This window comes from Puma concolor, chromosome D4 (genome assembly GCF_028749965.1).
Source record: "Puma concolor isolate L17-30 chromosome D4, mPumCon1.1.hap2, whole genome shotgun sequence".
NCBI classification, from domain to species: domain Eukaryota; kingdom Metazoa; phylum Chordata; class Mammalia; order Carnivora; family Felidae; genus Puma; species Puma concolor.
In genome coordinates, this window is record NC_141679.1 from 25,676,614 (window position 1) to 25,701,596 (window position 24,983).

The window sequence follows — 24,983 nt, forward strand, 5'->3', positions numbered from 1 at the left end:
TTAGCAGGATGTGTCTGTGCCCATGGACTCCCATTGAGTGGGTGGGCACTGGTGGAGCACCGAGGTAGGGTGTGTGCGGTAGGAACTCTGCATGTCAGGGCTCAGTGACTGCAAACGGTCTGTAAATGAAGAGCCAGCTCTCTCCCCTTGGCTGGAGGGAGCCTGGGGTGGCTGTGGAAGGCAGGATCCCAGATTCATACTGCAGGGCCTGGCCCATGAGGCCAAAGTTGGGTGAGATCATACTTCTCTGCTTGATATAATGTAAGGCCTCCTTCAGGCAAGTTACTTGGTCTTCAGGAGATAACCCATGCAGAGTTGGGTGAACAGGAGATCCTGGCATTGCAATGGACAAGAACCTTGCCTCCCTTTCCCCAAACACTGTCCAATGAAGTCTATGCTTCTTAAAAGTGAGAACTAATGTCAGCCACATAGCTGTCTTCCTCAGGGATCCATTTGTAGTGTAGGTGGACCATGCTGGCCTCAGGGCTCTGTTGTGAGACATTCAGTAAGACTGTGATGTGGGGGATGGTGTGGACCTTGCACTTGGAGGCATGGTAGTCAGGTTAGTGTGGACCTTGTACTTGGATGCATGCTAAGCAGGTTGGTGAGGACCTTGCCCTTGGATGCATTGGTAGGTACTTTTGAGGTTGAGGAAAAGGCAAGAGTGCAAGTAGGCTGCCCTTCAGCTGATGTTGACCACACTGGCTGATGAGGTCTCTCTTGTTGCAATCTTCTCTTGTGAAATGGGTTGGACATCCACATAACACTGAGGATATTCTGAGTAAAAGGTCTCACATCCCACTCTGAGGAAGTCCTCAGGGCTGCAGCCAGCGGATGGAGTTCAGTGCTGCCTGGCATATTCAGCTACAGGATGGGGTGCCTGGCTGGCTCAGTCAGCAGAGCACACCACACTTGATCTCAAGGTCATGAGTTTGGGCCCCACGTTGTGGGTAGAGATTATTAAAAAATAATAAGGAAACACCAAGGAGACTTGACATGTTCAGCTACTGACTAGCTGCTCACCACACCTAGAAGCCCTGATCTATATATTTTAAGACTTTGAATCTATACATTATCCTGCATATTTCTTCCTATGTGGTTAAATGCAGATTCCATGCAAATTTTATCATTCTAGTTCAGAGTTGGGATAGACATATTAATGACAACATCAAAAATTCAGTTATTAATGGAGGTTAAGATTTTTGGTATGGGGTTTCCTCTTACATAACGTATCCCTGAAATGGTAATATTTGTCATTACTTGGTCAAGTGGTATGGCTCATAATTCTAGAAATGCCAACAGTGACATTAAATTTCAAATTGGTGGCATTGAATTTAAAGAACTTAAGGGGGTAGTCCAAATGCAAGTTGTTCTAACATTTTCTCTCAGTGTAAAAGTAAATGTTTAAATCACATCTTGAGCTCAATTACATTTTCAGCCATACCTATCACTACTCAATTATTTCATGTATTGGCGAAGCTTGAGATAGTATTGGAGCTCTTAAACCAGGTAGTAGAACATCTGAAGTTGTATTATTATTTGGGGACACTGTGAAATATTGATATTTTATTCTATTTGACCTGCTGTGCTAGAAACAACGTATGAGCAGAAAAGGACTATATTCTACATATGCATTGAAACCATCACAATCACAAATTGCCAGAACTATGTAAACCCAGGCGAGAAAACCTCAGTTTCTGAGTTTTTCTGTTAACTTTAGTCTGTTACTTATGTGCTTTGTTAACATTCATTAGCAGGATCCAGAACTTATCAGAAATTCCAGGTAACTTCTACTCATTCATTCGGTGCAGATTTTAATGACTAAACTGAAACAAAAGTAATCCTATTCCCTGCTTCCTCTTCTGAGGATTGCACACACTGAGATATTGTTCACCACTGTTTTCCGCTGGTGGAGGAACAGGGCAGAAACGCCTGGGCCTTGACTCGTCCTTGTTCTATTCTCATCCTTGCTTACAAATCTTCCAGGCCCTCTGGACTCTGTTCTGGTCTTGGAGCATTTTCACCTGAACTTGGACTGGTTCTTTCACATTGCTGGGTCCTCAGCTCCCCAGTGGGCTGTCTTAGACCTCTGAGTCCTCTAGGTAGCCCACCTCTAGTTGAGGACTCAGACCGTCTTTTGCACTATAGAATCCCCTGTCCGGGCACCCAGCCTGGGGGCAGCAGAGAGGAGCTTTTCGCAGCTCTGAAGGCCTGGATCTTGACTCCTTATGTTATCCCCCTGAAAGGAACCTGACAGGTGCACCTAAAACTTGTGCTGGAAACAAGGAAGCTTTTAAGCCTGGCTGATGGTGTGGCTAAAGGAGTGATCTGCAAAGGGTTCCAAAAAAGTCAAGTCAAGGTGATTTTAACACCAAAAAGAGCAATGTTTATAGTGGAAAGACATCAAATACATGAAAATTCATGAGTCCATAATGATTTTTTAAAAAGAAAACTCTAGAAAACACCTCTCATATTTGCTGTGACTTAAGCGGGATTAATTCCTTACTGTGAAAGTAGTTAAAGGGAAAAGGAAGGCTTTACATTGTCTGGTAGGAATTGCATTTCAAGGTAAGTAACCAAATGCCCAGTTGAGCTATACTTTACATAACAATGCAGGCATCATATATAAGAGGAATGGTAAGATTCAAAAGGTGTGATTTGGAGACTCCTTGAGTAAGGATGATCAGTTGGCATTAAATTATTTGGTGGATAGTTGGTGAAGTGCTGGACATTGTATGGAGCCAAAGTCTTGATGTGCAGGTGACATAGTGGCACAGGGGACCATGAAGTAGCAGAATAGAGCTCAGGCCAGTTTTTTTTTAAATCAATGTTTATTTATTTTTGAGAGGCAGAGAGAGACAGAGCATGAGCAGGAGAGGGTCAGAGAGAGGGGGAGACACAGAATCTGAAGCAAGCTCCAGGCTCTGAGCTGTCAGCACAGAGCCTGACACAGGGCTTGAACTCATGAACCATGAGATCATGACCTGAGTCGAAGTCAGACACCTAACCAACTGAGCCACCCAGGTGCCCCGAGCTCAGGCCAGTTTTGATGCAAATGGGTCTATCATTTTTTTAAGTGGGTCTGCCAGCTATTATGAGCCTTTGATGTGGGATAGTATGAAGTGTGTATTATCACTTCTCTTTTTGCATATGTATTTTTTTTTTTGCATTTGCATTTGCATACAGTTTCTTTTTTTCTCAAGAGCTCTGAAATGAGACTGCCTGGTTTTTCTCCTGATGCTCTCACTTCTGGGTTGGGATCTTGAGCAATTTATGCAACATCTCAGAGCCTCAGTTTCCTAGACTTGATAGGGTTTTGTGAAGATCTAATAAGAATATTTGTGAAGGAGTGCCTGGGTGGATCAGTCAGTTAAGCATCCAACTCTTGATTTCGGCTCAGGTCATGATCTCATGGTTTTTGAGTTCGACCCCTGCATAGGGCTCTGTGCTGATAGGGCGGAGCCTGCTTGAGATTCTCTCCCTCTCTCTCTCTGCCCATCCCCTGCTGGCACATGTGCTCTATCTCTCTCCCTCTCTCTCAAATTAAATAAATACACTTAAAAAAAAGGATATTTGTGGAATTGTTGGACTAGGGCTGGACCCTACAACACTCAATAAATTAGCTTTATTATTATTGTAAATAATTATTTCCTGAATAAATGAATACTGTAGCCATATGTACCTATGTACCTATGTACCTATGTACCTCCCCTCTCCCTTCACCCAACCCAGTCCAGCCCATGAGATTCTAGACTTCTAGCAGGGGATACTTTGAGAACCTATGAATGTGTCAGAACCCAGGCTCCATATTCTTTCATCACTAACCCACCTGCAGAACCTGAGTGAGTCACTCAGTTTCCTCATCATGAGCCTAGAAAAGAGGTGGGCAGAGTGGACGATGTGTCGAGCGTGTGGCATGTGAGGGAGAAAGATGACGCAAACCTGGTAGGAAGGTATTATTCAGCATGACCCAGGGGACAACGTATATAAGATAAAATGTAATGTTTCCCCCACTCAGGGGACAGCACACTGACCTTACTTTTCTTAAAATTTCCAAAATAAAACTGAGGCTGCCTTGATTCTATCCCTTCCAGGATTGAGTGAACAAATATTTGTTTACTAAATTCTTTAAATTTGGGGTGCTTGGGTGGCTCAGTTGGTTGGTCGTCTGACTTCAGCTCGGGTCATGATCTCACAGTTTGTGGGTTTGAGCCCCGCATCAGGCTCTGTGCTCTCAGCTTAGAGCCTGCTTCGGATTCTGTGTCTCCCTCTCTCTCTGCCCCTCCCCGACTCGCACTGTGTCTCTCTCTTTCAATAATAAAATAAACATTAGAAAAATCCTTTAAATTTTTAATGATAATTCTTATTCCAGAATAAAAATTCCCTTGCCCTTATCCCCTTATACAACAGTACGAGGACTACATTGATTGCCTGCTTCCCCTACTACACTGTAACCTCCACGAAGGCAGAGATCTTTATTTTGCTGGCTCATACATCCCCACACCTACAGCGGTACCTGGCGTACAGGTAACCCTTGGCGTATATTATCTTAGTTGTTCACAAATCCTTACTAAGTGATTAGCATGGGTATTGATTGCTCTTATAACATATGGGGCTTATGTCTGCAGCCTGTCAAATGGGTATATTCACTTGTCTCCACCCAAGACTGTTTTGAGTCAGGGAAACAACAGAGCTGTTTAAGAGTGTGGGTGAGGCCTGATGTAAGTATGTGTAATACGTGTCACACCGCAAAGCAGGTTGGGTTTTGCCCAGACAACCCAACTCGGGCCGTCTGCCTTGAAGACTTGGGCTTTTCCTGCTGTTCCCTGTCTTCCTTTGGCATCTCCAACTCCCTAACGAATATTTACTCAGAACTTATCATGAGTTACTCACCATTCTAGACCCCTGGCAGTCATCAGCGAGCAAAACGAAGAAAGATCTCCGACCTGAACTGTGGGACATGGACTTTGAGACAAAGGGCTGAAAGGTCGTGCAGAAAATTTTGCCTGAGCTCCTGAATGGAGTCACAGTTGCCTGAGATGGGGGAGTCTGTGGCGGGCAGCCTTCAGGGCAGAGACGGGAGTCCAGCTCTTTAAACATCTGTAGAAGGACTCCTTGCTTTTCCCCTGTCCCACCAGAATGTTCTACCACACAATCTGCCTCAGAATTAAAAGCTGTTCTCCAGATGGAGCCTTATCTATCAGTCCTTGTACTTCAGTTCGATCTCAATCTTTGCTTCAAGAATGGCTCTCATTTTTGGTTGGTTCAAATGCAATCCCAAGTGCAGGAGTTTTGAGTGGGAGGGGTTGCAGTGTAGTGGTCTTTAAGCAATAGACAGGCAGCAGTCAGGTGAAAATAAAGGGGACCATTTCATCTAAGTGCCCGTGGCACCACTACCAATCAGATTGGAAGAATATGAATTAAATTTGTGGCAATAAGTGCAGAGCACGAGAAGGAAGGATGGGTCCGTGGCCAAGGGGTCCTTGACAACAGAATTGTTTGTGTGTTCAATTCTTCCTTTCTTCCTTCCTTTCTATTTTTTTTTTTGTTTCTTTATTTATGAGAGATAGAGACAGCATGAGTGGGGGAGGGGCAGAGAGAGAGGGATCCACACAATCGGAAGGAGGCTCCAGGCTCTGAGCTGTCAGCACAGAGCCCAGTTCAGGGCTTGAACTCACAAACTGTGAGATCATGACCTGAGCCAAAGTCGGACGCTTAACCGACTGAGCCACCCAGGCACCCCACTGTTTGGATTCTTTAGAAAAGGAATGTTATAGTACCAACTGGCTTAAATGTTAGTAGCCAGTTCTGGCTGGTGGGAACATGGGTGTTTATTATTTTACTTTTGCACTTTCTGTGTGGTAAGCATATAGATTAGAACAGGAGGTAGTGGTTAAGAACAGATTACCTGGGTTCAGTTCCAGTTCTGTTACTTATTAGCTGTGTGACCTTGGCCAGTGACTCAGCCAGTCTCTCTTTTTTCATGTTATAAAGATTGGGCTGAGGTTATACGGAAAGTGCCCAGATGAATGCTTGGCACATAACTAAGGGCTATTGGAGTGTTAGCTGTTATTGTTCCTAGAATTAAGAATGTAGTTATAAGTAGGGGCCCCTCCGTGGCTCAGTCGGTTCAGCGTCTGACTTGGGCTCAGGTCTCGATCTCAGGGTTTGTGAGTTGGAGCCCTGCATGGGGCTGGCTCTGCGCTGTCAGATCGGAGTCTGCTTCAGATCTTCTGTCTCCCTCCCTCTCTGCCCCTCGCCTGCTTGCGCATGCACACTCTCATTCTCTCTTCCTCTCTTTCTCAAAAATAAACATTAAAAAATTTTTAAAAAGAATATAGTTATAAGTCATTATAAATTAATCAACAAAAGATTCATAGGATTTTATAATTGCAAAGAAATCTTGCAGTCTTGATCAAAGGAGTTCTGCTGTGTTCCCAAGACTCCCTCAACGTGGGCCCATGTGTGGAGTGTACTGTGAGACCATGAGCAAGAAGGAGTAGAGGGGAGACCTGCTGGGTGGATGCGCAGAGTGTTCACGTGATTCCCTCAGTGACATCCCAGAAAAAAAAGAGCCCTTCCTTGCGGTTCTAGGAAGAATTAATAATATATATGCGGGAAGCATGAATTCCAGGAAGCAAGACACAGGCTTTTTCACACCTTTCTATACAGTAAGTTTCTTTCCTTCCTTCCTTCCTTCCTTCCTTCCTTCCTTCCTTCCTTCCTCTTTCTTTTTTCTCTTTTTCTTCTTTCTTTCTTTCTTTCTTTCTTTCTTTCTTTCTTTCTTTCTTTCTTTCTTTCTTTCATTGTTTCCTTGCTGCCCTTATCCATCTTTCAGTAATCACCCTTGCCATCTATGTATGCAAGGATGATTAGTGGATTAGCCTCACTACAGATGTGGTTTATTTAAATGAGTGTGTATCTTAAAATTTTTTTTTAATGTTTTTATTTATTTTTGAGAGAGAGAGAGAGACAGAGTGTGAGCAGGGGAGGGGCAGAGAGAGAGAGGGAGAGAGAGAAGCCCAAGCCAACTCCAGGATCTGAGCTGTCAGCACAGAGCCCAATGCGGGGCTTGAGCTCATGAACCCTGAGATCATGACCTGAGTCAAAGTCAGATGCTTAACCTACTGAGCCACCCAGGTGCCTCTAAATGAGTGTGTATCTTGAAGCTGTTTTTTCCTCCTTCAATTAGTTTGTAAACCAAATGTGTTTCTACTATCTTTGCTGAGAGGAAATTACATCTTATTTGTATATTGTCTCTGAAGTTCAATGACACCTCCAAGCATGTTTATTCATTTCTGATTTCACATTTAGAATAGGAAAGCAAAGAGCTCAGCTTTTAGTCTTTAGAGGGAAAATACTCATGAATGCACATAGACTGAGTCATAATTCCCTCTGTGACTCATATCTCTTTGTACCTTTTGTTTTTCTTCTCCACTCACTGCTCTCTGTTTCCTCACTATTTCTTCAAAGTATTCTCACTTTAAACCTGACTTTCATTTCCTAAGAGGCTTGAACTGTTGAAATTAACATTGGTTACCGGTCATGTGTTGCTGGTGGAAGCAGTTAGTGTGCAGGGTGCTCTGTGCCGTTCTGGAATAATGACCTCAGATCTAATCAGACACCAGCTGAGAGAAGAGTCTACACTCACTAAACCCACTTCATCTGCAGGTCACTTCTTAGTTCTTTGTGCCTCATCACATTACAGAATCTTTACCAATGTCACCAACGACTTCTTCTTGCAAATCTGTGAAGCCTTGGCCCTCCCCGGCCTGATACTGGCTCTCTGCCCTCCCTGGCCCAGTTGCCCTGCACTTTGGCCACCCTTCCCTCGGTCCTCCTCCCTCACCACTCCCTCTTAGTTGCGTTTGTGACTCCCCTTCCCCTACCCGCCCTTGGGGTGTCCCTAGGGCTGGGTTCCTTTTACTCTGCCATCGGTGTGTGACTCAGTTTCTTAGATGAGATCAATGCATGGTATCTCCTGAAATCATCCAAACATTTGCATGCATGCTGTGATAAAAATGAAAATAAAAATGCATCTGGTCTTTGTTCCTATTCTTGGCACAGAGTTCTTGAAACCTGTGTAAATCTCTAAGTGATAAGGGCACTAGGACCATCTTTTGTTCTATGGAGGTGACTCTGGGTGGGCTCCTGGATGGCTCCTGGATGGGGCCAGTCACCAGAAAGACCTGCCATGATGAGAAGCTTGGGATTTTCATCTCCAACTCCCATTCTCCAGAGAGGGAGTGGGGCTGGAAATGGAGTAATTCATCAGTCCTGCATATGATCATGCCTCCATAAAAACACCAATATTATGGGGTTCAGAAGGCTTCTGGGCTGGTGTACACATAGACATACACGGAGAGTGGTGTGCATGGGGAGGGCGTGGAAGCATTGCACCCCTTCCCACATACCTTGCCGTATGCCTCTCTTCTTTCTGGATGTTCACCTGTATCTATTATCATATCATTTCCCAATTAACTGGCAAATAGTAAGTAAACTGTTTTCCCGAGTTCTGTGAACCTTCTGGCAAATTAATTGAACCTGGGGAGGGGGTCGTGGAAACCTCTGGTTTAGAGTCTATTGGTCAGAAGCACAGACGACAAACTGGACCTGTGACTGGCATCTGAGGTGTGTCTGTGGGGGGCAGTCTTGTGGGACTGAGCCCTTCACCTGTGGGATCTGACACTATCTCCAGGTAGATGGTGTCAGAATTGAGTTAAATTGTAGGACACCCAGCTGGTGTCACAGGATTGCTTGGTGTGGGGGAAAAGCCCCCAGATCCGGTGTCAGCAGTGTTGTGAGCTGATAGTTTTGTGAGTCAAGGGGAAGCACAGGCAGAGAACAGGTGTCTCTTCTGCGTGTGTCTGACTGATGTGTTTTCCAGGGGAAAGGGTCTCGAACTCTCATCATTCTTAGGAATCGATAAGAAGTGGGGTGGGGAAGGAGGAAATGAGGGAAGGACACGGGTGGAGCCCAAATTTGCAGGTGGCAGGCGCTCCACACCCATATTAGGAAACTGCCCCTTGGACATCTCCACCTGATGATCCCACAGGCACCTCCAACAATGTGACTAAAACGGAAATCAACCCCCTAAACAGGTTCGGGTTCCTATTTTTTTCCACCTGTGCCTGGCATTGCCATTCACCCGGCTTCCCAAGTCAGAGCCTGGAGGGAGAGTTTAGCTTGTTAATTTGCTCTCACATCTCATACCCAACCAATCACCAGTTTTCCCTCTCCATCCCCTGTTTTCTTTCCACCCTTCAGCACCTGCCCAGTTCAGATACTCACTTAAACCATAGCCAGAGTTTCTTTGCCAACATCTTGCCTCTCATTTGTCTAGTTATCTTCACGTGGCTGCCCAAGAAGTATTTCATACATGACATTCATTCCTGTCATTCTCATGTCCAATATTCTTCAGGGTCTTGCCATTGCTCACAGAAAAAGACACTTGAGCCAGCTAAGGAAGGCCTTGGCCCTTGCCTACCACTTTCCATGATCTTCCATTCTCCGGCATGATTTGGTCAGCAATGCTGAACTCCTTGTGGCCTCCAGAACATGCTAAGCTTTCCTGCTCTGCTTTGCACATGGAATTTCTGTCGGGAACATCACCTCCATCTTTTTACCTCCTCCTTCATTTTCTATATCCAATCCAGGCAAAGTTCCCCCACCCCCACCTTTGAAGCCTCCCCTTCAAGGGATGTGTCTTCTGTTATACATCCTGGCTTTCCCAGGTGAATTAAGCCAGGATCCTGGGATCTGCCCACTTCCCAGGTAGGCCCACCTAGGCACCCACTCCAAGTTTCACACCCCTCTTATACTGCATTTTCCTTTTATACTGGAGTGAGGCTCTACATCCTTAAATGATTTACATAGGGCAGCAGTCTGGCTCTACATATAAAGAACTGAAGCAAGATTAATAGAAGGATCAAAAAGAGAGCTGATATGCAGAGGTCTGGGCATCCACATCTTCCCAAGCTAAAAGGGAGTGAAGGGGGTGTGTGGCGAAATTTACAATTCACAGGTGGTATTCACTCATTTAATTTCATCTGTATCATCCATTGCACTGTTACATATTGAGATTTATTTATTTGTTACATGTTGAAATCCCTTGTTGCTTGTTTAATCCCCTGGATTAATCCCCTGGATTAAACAAGATAGCAAAGTGGTTTTCTACCCAGATCTTCCTTAGAGCACAGCACTAACTAGGAGGAAAACTCCAGAAGTTCTCCATCAGTGAAGAAAGAATTCTTAACAACAGGCAAACAAGGTAATACCTTTCTATTGTTAAGAATTCAGTACTTTATTTATTTTTTCTTTTTCAACAACTGGAAGCCTGCATCTCCTACTCTCCTTCAGGCATTTTGCCCACCCCCACCCCTCCCCAACTCTGGCAACTACTAGTTTGTTTTCTGTATGTATGGGTCTGTTTCTGCTTTTTGTTTGTTGATGTATTTGTTTCATTTTTTAGAGTCCACATATAAGTGAAAGCATATGGCATTTGTCTTTCTCTGTTTTATTTTTCTTAGCATCATAAAGAATTCAATACATTTTTTGAATGAATGTGCAAAACAAGGAACCAAAAAGAAGACATTTTCTAATAAGTCGTATAAAGATGATTACTTCATCATGCCTTTGAGTACGTAGGGTGCCCGTCAGGCACTAGCTTCTCTCCTAACAGCTGGAGAGAGAATGGCGAGTGACCGCAAACACTTTCGTGGTGCTGTGTGCCAGGCATTGGCTCTAAATGCCACCGCCTACTGGATCCTTACAATAGTCGGCGGTGCTGTTCATTATCCCATTTCATGGCAGCTGAAGTACAGGCGGGTTAGATTGCTTGCTTGTTCTCTGTTAGAGCGGGATTCAAACCCAGACAGACATGATCCAGAGTCTGTGCTCTGAGCGCCTGCACCACGCTGCCTTTCCCTCCAGTCCCCGGTATCCACCACCTCCAGCTTTGGTTCATCTATGAACAGGGTTCTCGTAAGCTCACCGCATATATTAACACCTGTAATCCTCGCAATAACCCTGAGGCCGGTTCTATTACTTTCCTCTCCCCTCAGCCCTGCTGGTTGTGGGCGTGGCCCAGAGAGGGGGTGCCCGGTGGGCGTGGTCTGTGTGGGTGGCCGGGATGGGCGGGACCTGAGCCGCAAGTGGAAACGCTCTGGAGGTCCTGGATACCACCTTACTCCCTTGCTAGAGGGTGGGGAAGACTATAGCCAACTCAACACTTTTGGAGTTGGGATCTTCTGAGTTAGTTCAGGGGACACACGCGGCATCCTGTGTTGAGGGAACACTGTGGTTCAGAAGGGGCTTCAGGCTCTCACCAGCTGTGTGATGGATGGGGGGGGGGTCCTTGACCTGTCTGTCTCAGGGCTGGCTGAGAGGGCTGGAGGGGTAAACAGCCAGTAAACCGTACCCGTTTCTGCGTTGGCGATCTCAGACACATCCTTGGGAAGAATTCAGACCAGACCACTCTACTGAAAACCCTCCTAGCCACTTGGAAGCGTCTTTGGTCAGGTGTTGTTCTTCTCCCGCTCCTGGCTCCTCTGCTGACGCGGCTCTTGGCCGGGTTCTCTTCATTCCCTGCAGAGCTCCTCTTCCCCTCCAGACCCTGGAGGGCGCTGCTCCTCTCCACGTTGTCTCTCTCAGGGCGAACCGTCCCTCCGCCACCAGGGGGCTTTCCAAATCGCTCCTCCGAGCTCTGTTTTGATCTCCAGTTCTGCCTGGCTTTTTTGTTCCAAAGTTTTCTTCTCGGGTTACAAAGCACAATGGACCACAGGCTCTCTAATACTTGAGGTTAGGGCAGCTAGACCAATAACAGATGAACATTTAAAATGCGCTTTTCATATACTTTCCAGCATTCCACTTGTGGAATCTTACAGAAATACTTAAGTCCTCAGGGACACATGTACAGAGATGTGCACCGTAGTATTAATAAAAGAAAAACATTACAACAGCTTATAGGGGAAATGGTGAATTATGGTACACTCCTACCAGGAGAGAGTAAGCTACAGAAAGAATAAAGCACATCTGTAAGGACCATAAAAGGATTCTGCAAAAAGTAAGTTGAAGAACAATATTTGGACTGTGATCCCATTTGTGGGTGTGTTTGAAGGCATGTGTGTGAAATATAAATCAAGGGGCGCCTGGGTGGCTCAGTAGGTTAAGTGTCTGACTCTTGATTTTGGCTCAGGTTATGATCTCACAGTTTGTGAGATCAAGTCTCTCTAATGCTGACAGCACTTGGAGCCTGCTTGGGATTCTCTCTCTTTCCCTGTATCTCTGCCCCTCCCCTGCTCTCTCTCTCAAAATAAATAAACAACAACAACAAAAAAGAAATATAAATCAAGGTTTATTTTAAACCCTATTTTAGGGTTTTTAAATAGGGTTTCCAAATTAAAATGTCTTTGTTAACTAGGCTGAAAGCTACAATGAATATCAGAGCCTAAAAACAAATGACATTAAATTGCAAAAACTTTCAAGATTAGTCTCATGTTGTATCTCTATGGATGTGGAGGAGATAAAGATCCTGACACAGGATGGAATCCGGAAAATTCGAGGCCTTTGTGTCTAGAGCGGCAGAAAATAAAGCCAGAGTCTGAGGTGTCCCCTTAAAACCTCTAAGCAGTATGGTTCTGAGTCATTCTGGGAGGTTTTGAGTGAAGGAGAATGGATCTGGTGAAGGGGACAGACTGGAAGCTGGGATACCAATTGGAAAGATTTTGTGAGGCCAGCAATTTTGGTGACGGGGGCAAAGGGTAGTGGGAATGTGGAAAAAATATGGAGCCTTTAAAGGTCATCTGGAAATCTTTTACTTAGATAAGTAATCTTAGAGATTAGCAGTTTGATGAGGTGGCCCGGGCAGGACATGGAGAGTCCTGGGAATATTTAGGGTTCTCGCAGGGGATCTGAGCAGAGAAGTAGAGGAGGAAGTTTGAGTTAGTTCGGGCTTGCCCTTAGATGCCAAGCTGGAGATGGAAACATGGATTCACAGCAGGTAGACACGTCGAGTGAACAGGAGACAATGGTCCAGGATTAATCCCAAGAGCTCTGTCATTTCATTGAGGATTACATGATACCACACATTAAAAACCCCCAACATAGGGCCTGGAGTGGAGCACATGCTCAGTAAATGTCAGTTTCCCTTCCCTGAAGAAACATTTGTTCAATGAGCCCATAGTCAACAATTAATCCCAAACCAGGCTGACCTTTAAGGATAAACATGCAAAGAAGGTCATGAGGCTGATTTAGAATATGAGCCATCACACACTTGTTGAGTTACACAAAGAAAACCATTTCAGGGAAGGAAGTTCTGTTCTCTGTATCACCACTGGAGCCACAGAAGGTCTTTACACTTTCTGGAGCCTCCTCGCCGGTGGGTCTGCCTGGAAGGCCAGATGCCAGGTTTGCTCCCCAGCTCACCTATGATAATGACTTCTACCCTCTGAGAATGCCTTTTATGAGTCCTGCTGGCTGGGTGTGGATAAGCCCATTTTAAAGGATCTGTTTGTTTTCACCCTCCCGTCTGCCCCACACATCCTGAATTGCCCCACCTGAGGGTAGACCTCAAAAGGATGGGCAGTATGAATTTTCGACTCTGGGTAGACATTCATCCCTAGTAATTACTAAGGGAAGTTTCTGGTTCTGGAAATTCTCTGTAGAGGCTCACCCTAGCAATTCTAATACTTTTGTGCTCCTTTCAAAAGTAAAAAGTCAATTTGCCTTTTCTGGGGGACATCTGGCTTGTTATTTTTTCCTGAAGCTTATTGACTAGAGACTTTCAGGTGCTGTTCTGCAGGTGGTCCTGAACTTCCGGCGATGTGAGGGGGAGACTGGGAGAGGAGCTAGTGTTTTTTCCTGGTCCTCATATTGAGATGCCTACTGGATGCCCATTGTGAAGGGGTCAAGGAGGCAACTGAATTTATGAGGCTGCAACTAGTGCGAAGTTAGAGCTGAAGATTGAAATTTAAGATTATTACTTAAATCAAGAGTGATTCACTTTTTTTATGCCGTTGGACCCCTTTGGCAGTCTAGTGAAGCCACTAGACTTTTTATCAGAATGATGTTTTTAAATGTGTAAAATAAAATGCGTAAGATTACACAGGAAACCATATTAAAATACAAACAAGTTTTTAAAAAATATGATACAGTAATATAATGTGCTCCTGTATTAATACATTAAATAACAGATCTAGTAGGATGATGTGTTAAATTAACAACCCGAGGTCTGAGAAATTAATGACCACAATTTAAGGTACTAAGAAAGTAAGTGATATCTTTGATATCTGGAACAACTCTAATGTAATATGAAAATGTTTGTGATTTCTATTGGTGACAAATTCACAGTTATTGTAACACTGCTGTGCTCAGCTCCTTTATTCATGAATTAAAAAATGTTAAATTTCAATTAGGGATTAGTGAAAATAGGATATTTTCCCCGTCCAGTTCATGGATCCCCTGACTGCTATTTAAAGTCACAGAACACAATGAAACCAACTAGCATATAAATAAGAACAAGTTTCTTAAGACGAATACCTGGGAAATTCTGACATTTGGAGGTTGAGCAAAGGAGGAGCTCAAAAGAGACTGAGAAAGTGCAGTCAGTGAGGTAGGAGAGGAGGCAAGAGAGGGTAGAATCCAGAAGCCAAGAGAAGAAAATGTCTCTGGGGGAGCCTTGTTTATAATCCTGTGATTGTAAATTGGGATTTACTGTATACAACAACATTTTAGACTCTTCTCTACTGGACTATTCCCAGTATTCATCCATCCATCCATCCATCCATCCATCCATCCATCCATCCATCCATTTTTGTCAACTCCAACAACATAGCAAGCAAGGTGTTCTAAGGCTGGGAATACAGAAGCAATGGCCACTTACTCTGTGACAGACCCTCAGTATTTATACTTTTAATTATTACAGCAACTCTTTTATTGTTACTCCTGTGCAGTAGATGAAATTGAGGCAGGAGAGGTTAAATAGTCTATCCAGGGGAAGGGATATTAGCCTGAATTTAGACCTGGCTCCTGAGCCCTAGATCTGTTTTTTGTTTGTTTGTTTGTTTGTTTGTTTGTTTTTAAGGATCTGAAAGGTTGTTCATCATTCTTTTAAAATTCTTTTTACCTCTGCTTTTTTGAGATATAATTGACATATAACATTGTATAAGTTTACATGATAATTTGATATATGTATATATTGTGAAAATATTACCACGATAAAGTTAGTTAACAACATCTATCACCTCATAGAGTTTTGTGTGTATGTGGTAAGAATATTTAAGATCTAATCTCTTTGCCAATTTCAAGTATACAATATGGTGTTGTTAATTATGGTCACCATGAGGTACATTAAATCTCCAAAACGTATTCCTCTTATAACTGGAAATTTATACACTTTGACCAATGTCTCACATTTCCCCCACCCAGCCTTGGCAATCATGAAATCTACTCTTTGCTTCTATGAGTTCAACGTTTTTAGATTCCACACATAAGTGATATCATACTTTATTTGTCTTTCTCTGGCTTCTTTAACTTAGCAGAATGCCCTCGGGCTTCATTCATGTTGTCACAAATGGCAGGATTTTCTTCTTTTCCTTTTTTTTTAATAGCTGACTAATATCCCATTGTATACATACACCACATTTTATTTGACCATTCACCTGTTGAAGGACACATAGGTTGTTTCCATGCCTTGGCTGTTGTGAATAATATTGCAGTGAACATGGGGGTGCAGATGTATCTCTTCAAGATATTGGTTTCATTTCCTTTGGACACATACCCAGCAGTAGGATTACTGGGTTATATGGTAGTTCTATTTTTAATTTTTTTGAGGAGCCTAGATACTGTTTTCCACAGTGATTGCACCAGTTTACATTCCCACCAAAGTGCATGAGAGTTTCCTTTTCTCCACATCCTCCCCAACATTTGTTATCTGTTGTCTTTTTGATAGTAGTCGTGCTAACAGGTGAGGTGCCATCTCACTGTGGTTCTGATTTGCGTTATCCTGAGGATGAGTCATGTTGAGCACCTTTTCATGTACCTGTTGGCTATTTGTATGTCTTCTTTGGAAAAATATCTATTTAAGTCCTTTGCCCATTTTTAATCAGATTTAAAAAAAAAAGTTGTCTGAGTTTCTTATATATTTTAGATATTACCCCCTTATCAGAAATATGATTTGCAGATATTTTCTCCCATTCCTTAGGTTGCCTCTTCATTTTGTTCATTTTTTACTTTGCTCTGCAGAAGCTTTTTTGTTTGATACAGCCCCACTTGTTTCTTTTTGCTCTTGTTGCCTTTGTTTTTAGTGTCAGTTCACATTTTATCTCTTCTGTCTCTCTCAACTTCCACTTCACTTTTTGAAGCACCTTCTTCTGGTTTCTATGACTCAACACTCTCTTGGTTTCCTTCCAACTCACTGCTCTTTCTCTCCTATGCTCTGTATGAATAATAATTATCAAATTTAGCCTGCATCAGAATCATATAAATGTTTTGTTAACTAAGAAAAAAAAAGATGACTGGGTTCTGCCGTACACATTCGGAGTCAGAATGGGGGCAGGAGGTGCCCATGTCCCACTGTGTTTCAAATAAATGGCACAAGTGATTTTGGCATAGACCAAAGTTTGAAACCTAGCACTAGCTAGGATTTAAAAACTACTTTTTCAGGAGTGCCTAGGTGGCTCAGTCGGTTAAGCACCTGACTTCAGCTCAGGTTGTGGTGTCACAGTTCATGAGTTCAAGCCCCGCGTTGGGCTCCGCACTGAATTCAGCCCTGATTCCGGCTCTGTGCTGACTGCTTAGAGCTCGGAGCCTGCTTTCGATTCTGTGTCTCCCTCTCTCTCTGCTCCTCTCCCATTTGCACTCTGTCTCTCTTTCAAAAATAAATAAAAACATTAAGAAGAAATCTTTTTAAAAAATTACTTTTTCATAGATTAGTTTTAATAAAATCAATAAAGTACTCCTTTCATAGTATGGGTGTTATGATAATTCCATTTCTAAAATGAGGTCATTTGGTGATATCAGTCCAGTTATCAAGGATGGAAGGAAGGACACATTCTAAAAACCAATCATAAAGATAAATTCTCTTGTTTCCATAATATGCCTAAAGATAGAAGCATCAGCAACACTGGATATGGGGTTCGAAGACCCAAGTTCAAGTCCATTTTACAGATGTGATTTTCCGGTCCTGGACGAGTCATTTAACCTTTTTAGACCTTAGTTTTGCCTCATTCACAATATGAGGATTGCCATAATTCCCATCTAAACATAATTCATTCCATTGGCTTTCCTCCTTTCCCACGTTAGAATACTTTGTTGTTTCAGAATTCCCGAATGACTGTTGCAAATATATCCAATCATCAGTTTCTATTCCTGGAGGAGTCAGAATCTTAATCTAGACACTGTTTGATACCTATAGTTGTCTGGTGTAGTTATTTGAATATAGTGAAGGATTATTTTGATAAAAGATGAAAGGCCAGATCATAGTTTTATTGTTTTGGGGTCCAGACTTTTTGCAAGACTAGATAATGAATAGATAAAATGCAAACTGAAAAAATTATGAATATGAGAGAAAAGCAAGATGAGGGTTCATCTCTCAGTAATAGGTCTAACAGATCCCCAAATCCTATGCTCTTGTTCTTTTGTTCCATTTTTCTTTGTGTAAGAAAACTTCTCTGCAAGATTCTGATTATGGTGTAGGGTGTGGCTGGATGGAAACAGGTACATAAATAGTGAGCCCCTTTCTAAAAAACAGGGGAAGAAGGGCGCCTGGGTGGCTCAGTTGGCTGAGCACCCGACTTTGGCTCAGGTCATGATCTCATGGTTCATGAGTTTGAGTCCCTGTACTGGGCTTGCTAATGTCAGCACAGAGCCTACTTCAGATCCTCTGTTTAAAAATAAAATAAAAAAAATAAAAACAGGGGAAGGAAAAGGGTCTGGACAGATCTGGTTGGAGTGGTTTTATTTTTACTTCTTTTCAGTCTATAAAACAAATATTTGGTAGCAAGGTGCCATAAACACAGCTTGTACAATTTGGCACCTTTTAAATACTTAAAATTATTTTAATGTTTATTTATTTTTGAAGGAGAGGGAGACACAGTGTGAGCAGTGGAGGGGCAGAGAGAGAGGGTGACACAGGATGTGAAGCAGGCTCTAGGCTATGAGCCATCAGCACAGAGCCTGATGTGGGGCTTGAACTCAACAAACCGTGAAATCATGACCTGAGCCAAAGTCTGACACTTGGCTGAGCCAACCAGGTGCCAAAACTTGTTTGGCACCTTAATGAAGTCTCAGCTTTCTCTCTTTGTAGACGCTCTGGCCACCACCTTCCATGAAGGATTTATTCAAGGCAGATATGATATACTCTAGAGCTGTGTGCTCCAATGTGATAGTTGGTTTTTTGTTGTTGTTGTTTTACAGATTTGATAGAGGTTTATTAAGCTCTCGTTTGCAGAGAGAGGGCCAAAGTGCCTCCTTTTTACACATATGATATGTTAATTTAAATCTCAAAGTTCAAGTCCTTTTTTTTTTCTGGGTAGGGATTTTTTTCACTATTTTTTTTTAATTTTTAAAAATTTTTAAAATTTACATCCAAATTAGTTACCATATAGTGCAACAATGATTTCAGGAGTAGATTCCTTAATTCCCCTTACCCATTTAGCCCATCTGCCTTCCCACAACCCCTCCAGTAACCCTCTGTTTGTTCTTCATATTTAAGAGTCTCTTATGTTTCATCCCCCTCCCTGTTTTTATACTACTTTTGCTTCCCTTCCCTTGTGTTCATCTGTTCTGTGTCTTAAAGTCCTCATATGAGTGAAGTCATATGATATTTGTCTTTATGACTAATTTCGCTTAGCTGTAATACCCTCTAGTTCCATCCACATAGTTGCAAATGGCAAGATTTCATTCTTTGATTGCTGAGTAATACTCCATTACACACACACACACACACACACAAACACACACACACACACACACACACACACACACACACACACACACACACACACCACATCTTCTTTATCCACTCATCCATGGCTATTGTTGATAGTAAGCTACAAACATTGGGGTGCATGTGTCCCTTCAAAACAGCATACCTGTATCCCTTGGATTAATACCTACTAGTGCAGTTGCTGGGTCATAGGGTAGTTCTATTTTTAATTTTTTGAGGAACCTCCATACTGTTTTCCAGAGTGGCTCACCAGTTTGCATTCCCACTAACAGTGCAAAAGAGATCCTCTTTCTCTACATCCTCACCAACATCTGTTGTTGCCTGAGTTGTTAATGTTAGCCATTTGACAGGTGTGAGGTGGTATCTCATTGTGGTTTTGATTTGTATTTCCCTGATGATGAGTGATGTTGAGCATTTTTTTCCTGTGTCTGTTGGCCATCTGGAGGTCTTCCTTGGAGAAGTGTCTATTCATGTCTTTTGCCCATTTCTTCACTGGATCATTTGTTTTTTGGGTGTTGAGTTTGACAAGTTCTTTATAGATTTTGAATACTAACCTTTTATCTGATATGTCATTTGCAGATATCTTCTCCCATTCAATCGGTTGCCTTTTAGTTTTGCTGATTGTTTCCTTCACTGTGCAGAAGCTTTTTATTTTGATGAGGTCCCAATAGTGCTGTGGCCAAAGTCAAAGAGGTTTTTACCTGCTTTCTCCTTGAGGATTTTGATGGCTTCCTGTCTTACATTTAGGTCTTTCATCCATTTTGAGTTTATTTTTGTGTATGGTATAAGAAAATGGTCCAGGTTCACTTTCCTGCATGTCGCTGTCCAGTTTTCCCAGCACCACTTGCTGAAGAGACTGTCTTTATTCCATTGGATATTCTTTCCTGATTTGTCAAAGATTAGTTGGCCATATGTTTGTGGGTCTGTTTCTGGGTTCTCTATTCTGTTCCATTGATCGGAGTGTCTGTTTTTGTGCCAGTACCTTACTGTCTTGATGATTACAGCTTTGTAGTACAGCTTGAAGTCTGGGATTGTGATGCCTCCTGCTTTGGTTTTCTTTTTCAAGATTGCTTTGGCTATTTGGGGTCTTTTCTGGTTCCATACAAATTTTAGGGTTGTTTGTTCTAGCTCTGTGGAAAATGCTGGTGTTATTTTGAAAGGGATTGCATTGAATATGTAGATTGCATTGTAGTATTACAAAGCAATCCAGTATACTACAAAGCAATCTAGTAGTATTCAATCTGTAGTATTCATTGTAGTATTGAAATTTTAACAATATTTGTTCTTCCTATCCAGGAGCATGGAATATTTTTCCTTTTTTTTTTTTTTTGGTATCTTCTTCAATTTCTTTCATAAGCTTTCTATAGTTTTCAGTGTATAATTTTTTCACCTCTTTGGTTAGATTTATTCCTAGGTATTTTATGGTTTTGGTGCAATTGTAAATGGGATCAATTCCTTGATTTCTTTTTCTGTTGTGTCACTGTTGGTGTGTAGGAATACAGCTGATTTCTGTGCATTGATTTTATATCCTGCAACTTTGCTGAATTCATGAATCAGTTCTAGCAGCTTTTTGGTGGAATCTTTTGGGTTTTCCATATACAGTATCATGTCATCTGTGAAGAGTGAAAGTTTGACTTCCTTCTGGCCGATTTGGATGCCTTTTATGTCTTTGTGTTGTCTGATTGCTGAGGCTAAGACTTCCAATACTATGTTGAATAACAGTGGTGAGAGTAGACATAACCAGTCTTGTTCCTGGCCTTAGGGGGAAAACTCTCAGTTTTTCCCTATTGAGGATAATATTAACGTTGGGTCTTTCGTATACAGCTTTTATGATCTCAAGATATGATGCTTCTATCCCTACTTTCTTGAGGTTTTTATCAAGAAAGGATGCTGTATTTTGTTGAATGCTTTCTCTACATCTATTGAGAGGATCATATGGTTCTTGTCCTTTCTTTCATTGATGTGATGAGTTATATTGATTGTTTTGCGGATATTGAACCAGCCCTGCATCCCAGGTATAAATCCCGCTTGGTCGTGGTGAATAATTTTTTTGATGTATTGTTGGATCCGGTTGGCTAATATCTTGTTGAGGATATTTGCATCCATGTTCATCAGGGAAATTGGTCTATGGTTCTCCTTTTTAGTGGGGGTCTCTGTCTGGTTTTGGAACCAAGGTAATGCTGAATTCATAAAAGGAGTTTGGAAGTTTTCCTTCCATTTCTATTTTTTGGAATAGCTTTAAGAGAATAGGTGTTAACTCTCCCTTCAATGTTTGGTAGAATTCCCCTGGAAAGCCAGCTGGCCCTGGACTCTCGTTTTTTGGGAGATTTTTGATTACTAATTCGATTTCTTTACTGGTTATGGGTCTGTTCAAATTTTGTTTCTTCCTGTTTCAGTTTTGGTAGTATATATGTTTCTAGGTATTTGTCCATTTCTTCCAGACTGCTCATTTCATTGGCATATAATTGCTTATAATGTTCTTTTATTGCTGTTTTTGTTTCTGCTGTGTTGGTTGTGATCTCTCCTCTTTCATTCTTGATTTCATTTATTTGGGTCCTTTCCTTTTTCTTTTGGATCAAACTGGCTACTGGTTTGTCAATTTTGTTAATTCTTTCAAAGAACCAGCTTCTGGTTTCATTGATTTGTTCTACTGTTTTTTTTTGGTTTTGATAGCATTAATTTCTGCTGTAATCTTTGTTATTTCCTGTCTTCTGCTCTTTTGGGTTTTATTTGCTGTTCTTTTTCCAGCTCCTTAAGGTGTAAGGTTAGGTTGTGTATCTGAGATCTTTCTTCCTTCTTTAGGAAGGCCTGGATTGCTATATACGTTCCTCTTGTGACCGCCTTTGCTGCGTCCCAGAGGTTTTGGGTTGTGGTGTTATCATTTTCATTGACTTCCATATACTTTTTAATTTCTTCTTTAACTGCTTGGTTAGTCCATTCATTCGTTAGTAGGATGTTCTTCAGTCTCCAAGTATTTGTTACCTTTCCAAATTTTTTCTTGTGGTTGATTTCAAGTTTCATAGTGTTGTGGTCTGAAAAGATGCATGTTATGATCTTGATCTTTTTGTACTTGCTGAGGGCTGATTTGTGTCCCAGTATGTGATCTATTCTGGAGAACGTTCCATGTGCATTGGAGAAGAATGTATATTCTGGTGCTTTAGGATGAAATGTTTTGAATATATCTGTTACGTCCATCTGGTCCAGTGTGTCATTCAAAGCCACTGTTTCCTTGTTGATTTTTTGATTAGATGATCTGTCCATTGTTGTAAGTAGAGTGTTGAAGTCCCCTACTATTATGGTATTATTATCAATGAGTTTCTTTATGTATATATTTGCATACTTCCACATTTGGAGCACACATGTTTACAATTGTTAGGTCTTCTTGGTGTATAGACCCCCTTAATTATGATATAATGCCCTTCTGCATCTCTTGATACAATCTTTATTTTAAAGTCTAGATTGTCTGATATAAGTATGGCTAGTCTGGCTTTCTTTTGTTGACCATTAGCATGATAGATGGTTCTCCATCTCCTTACTTTCGATCTGAAGGTGTCTTTAGGTCTAAAGTGGGTCTCTTGTAAACAGCAGATGGATCTTGTTTTCTTATTAATTCTTTTACCCTATGTTTTTTGATTGGAGCATTTAGTCCATTGACATTTAGAGTGAGTACTGAAAGATATGAATGTATTGCCATTATGTTGCTTGTAGAGTTGGAGTTTCTGGTGGTGTTTCTGGTCCTTTCTAGTCTCTGTTGCTTTTGTTATGTATGTATGTATGTATGTATGTATGTATGTATATATGTATGTATATATGTATGTATTTACTTTTTCATCTTTCTCCCCTCAGAGAGTCCCCCTAAACATTTCTTGCAGGGCTGGTTTAGTGGTCACAAACTCCTTTAATTTTTGTTTGTCTGGGAAACTTTTAATCTCTCCTTCTAGTTTGAATGACAGTCTTGCTGGATAAAGAGTTCTTGGCTGCATATTTTTCTTATTCAGCACATTGAATATATCCTGTCACTCCTTTCTGGCCTGCCAAGTTTATGTGGATAGATCTGCTGGAAACCTGATCTGTCTTCCCTTGTAAGTTAAGGACTTTTTTTTTCCCTTGCTGCTTTCATGATTCTTTCCTTGCCTGAGTATTTTGTGAACTTGACTATGATATGCCTTGTTGATGGTCAGTTTTTGTTGAATCTACTGGGATTCCTCTGTGCTTCCTGGATTTTGATGTCTGTATCTTTCCCCAGGTTAGGAAAGTTTTCTGCTATGATTTGCTCACATCACCCTTCTACTCCTTTTTATCACTCTTCCATTTCTGGGACCCCTATGATTATGATGTTGTTCCTTTTTAACGAGTCACTGATTTCTCTAATTTTTAAATTGTGCTCTTTTGCCTTTGTTCCCTCCTTTTTTGTGCTTCATTATTGTCCATAAGTTTGTCTTCTGTATCGCTAATTGTCTGTTCTGTCTCATCCATCCTTGCTGCCGTGGCATCCACTGGAGATTGCAGCTCAGTTATAACATTTTTTTTTTTCATCCTGACTAGCTTCTCTTTCTTTTATCTCTGCAGCAAGGGGTTCTAATCTATTTTCGACTCCAGGTAGTATTATTATTATCATGATTCTAAATTCTGGTTCAGACATCTTGCTTGTATCTGTGTTGGGTAAGTCCCTGTCTGTCATTTCTTCCTGCTCTTTCTTTTGGTGTGAATTCCTTCATTTTGTCATTTAAAAAAATTTTTTTTAAATTTATTTTTAATGTTTATTTTTTTTGACACACAGAGAGAGACAGAGCATGAGTGGGGGAGGGGCAGAGAGAGAGGGAGACACAGAATTCGCAGCAGGCTCCAGGCTCTGACTTGTCAGCACAGAGCCCGACGTGGGGCTCTAACTCACAGACCACGAGATCATGACCTGAGCCCAAGTTGGACGCTCAACCGACTGAGCCACCCAGGCTCCCCCTTCATTTTGTCATTTTGAAGGGAGAAAAGGAATGATAAGGTAAAAAAATAAAAGTTAAAGTTAAAAAAATTAAAATTAAAAAAAATTAAATTTAAAAAATTAGAAGCAATCACACAGACACAAAATCGAATAAATGATGCTAGATTCTAGGTGTGTTTTGATCTGGGAGTTGGAAGGGTTGTGACAGATTAGAGAACAAAGGGGAAAGGAAAAAAAAGGAAATCATTTGAAAATTTGAAAAAATGAATACACTGAAGTAGAATAAAATGAAATGATGGAAGTAAAATAGAATTTGAAAAAAATTACACAAAAGGAAAAATATAGTGAAAAAAATTAAAGAAAAATATTTTTAATAAAAATAAAATCTTTCTGTCTCCTTATTGAAAAAAAAGAAAAGAAACGAAAAAGAGAAAAAAGAAAAAAAAGAAAATTGAATAGATGGACCAGTGAACAGACTGAAATATGACTGAAATTACTTTGTTTTCCCCTGGAATCAAACTATGAAGTGCTTTATAGTCCATAAAATAAGCAGGCAGAGCGACTCAAGGTCCTAAGAGTGAGGTTGGCCCACTTGGGTGGGACTTAGTGTAATTGCTCCATTCTCACTAGATGGCGCTGCTTAGCTTATTGGTTGGATTGTTGTTGTGCCTGTAGGTGCGTATGCGCATTCGCGGGAGCGGTGATAGTGGTGTCACCCAACTACCCAGTCTCTAGTATCAGAATTCTGCTCTCCCTGATAAGCAATCAAGCACCTGTCCTTTGTCTTTGGCGTCTGTCCACTCCCTGCTTTTACACAGTCCACAACCAAGCTCCAGGCAGAACCTCCCTCCTGAGTTTTGTCTCGGACGCAGCTATTTTTTCCGACCCCTTATTTCTGAGGAACTGTGGCTTTGACCTGCTCTGCCCCTCTGTGAGAGGGTCTCACTGAGCAATGGCCAGGTGCTGTGGCTGCACCCAGGAATGTTCATGGCTTGTGCTGCTGCCAACGCCATGACTGCGACTGGGTGCCAGCCCACCCCAGAAAAAGTTTGCATGATTGTGTAGCAGCAGCATTTCAGGGATTATGGAAAATCACAA

At 41.8% G+C, this 24,983-nt stretch overlaps 1 long non-coding RNA gene and 1 pseudogene across 1 annotated transcript in view; one reads left to right on the forward strand and one right to left on the reverse strand.

Annotated features, from left to right (window-relative positions):
- Positions 1-24,574, reverse strand: LOC112868640 (dual specificity protein phosphatase 5 pseudogene; annotated as a pseudogene).
- Positions 1-24,983, forward strand: part of LOC147574770 (uncharacterized) — a 112,037-nt gene that overhangs the window by 2,732 nt on the left and 84,322 nt on the right. The window lies entirely within an intron of this gene.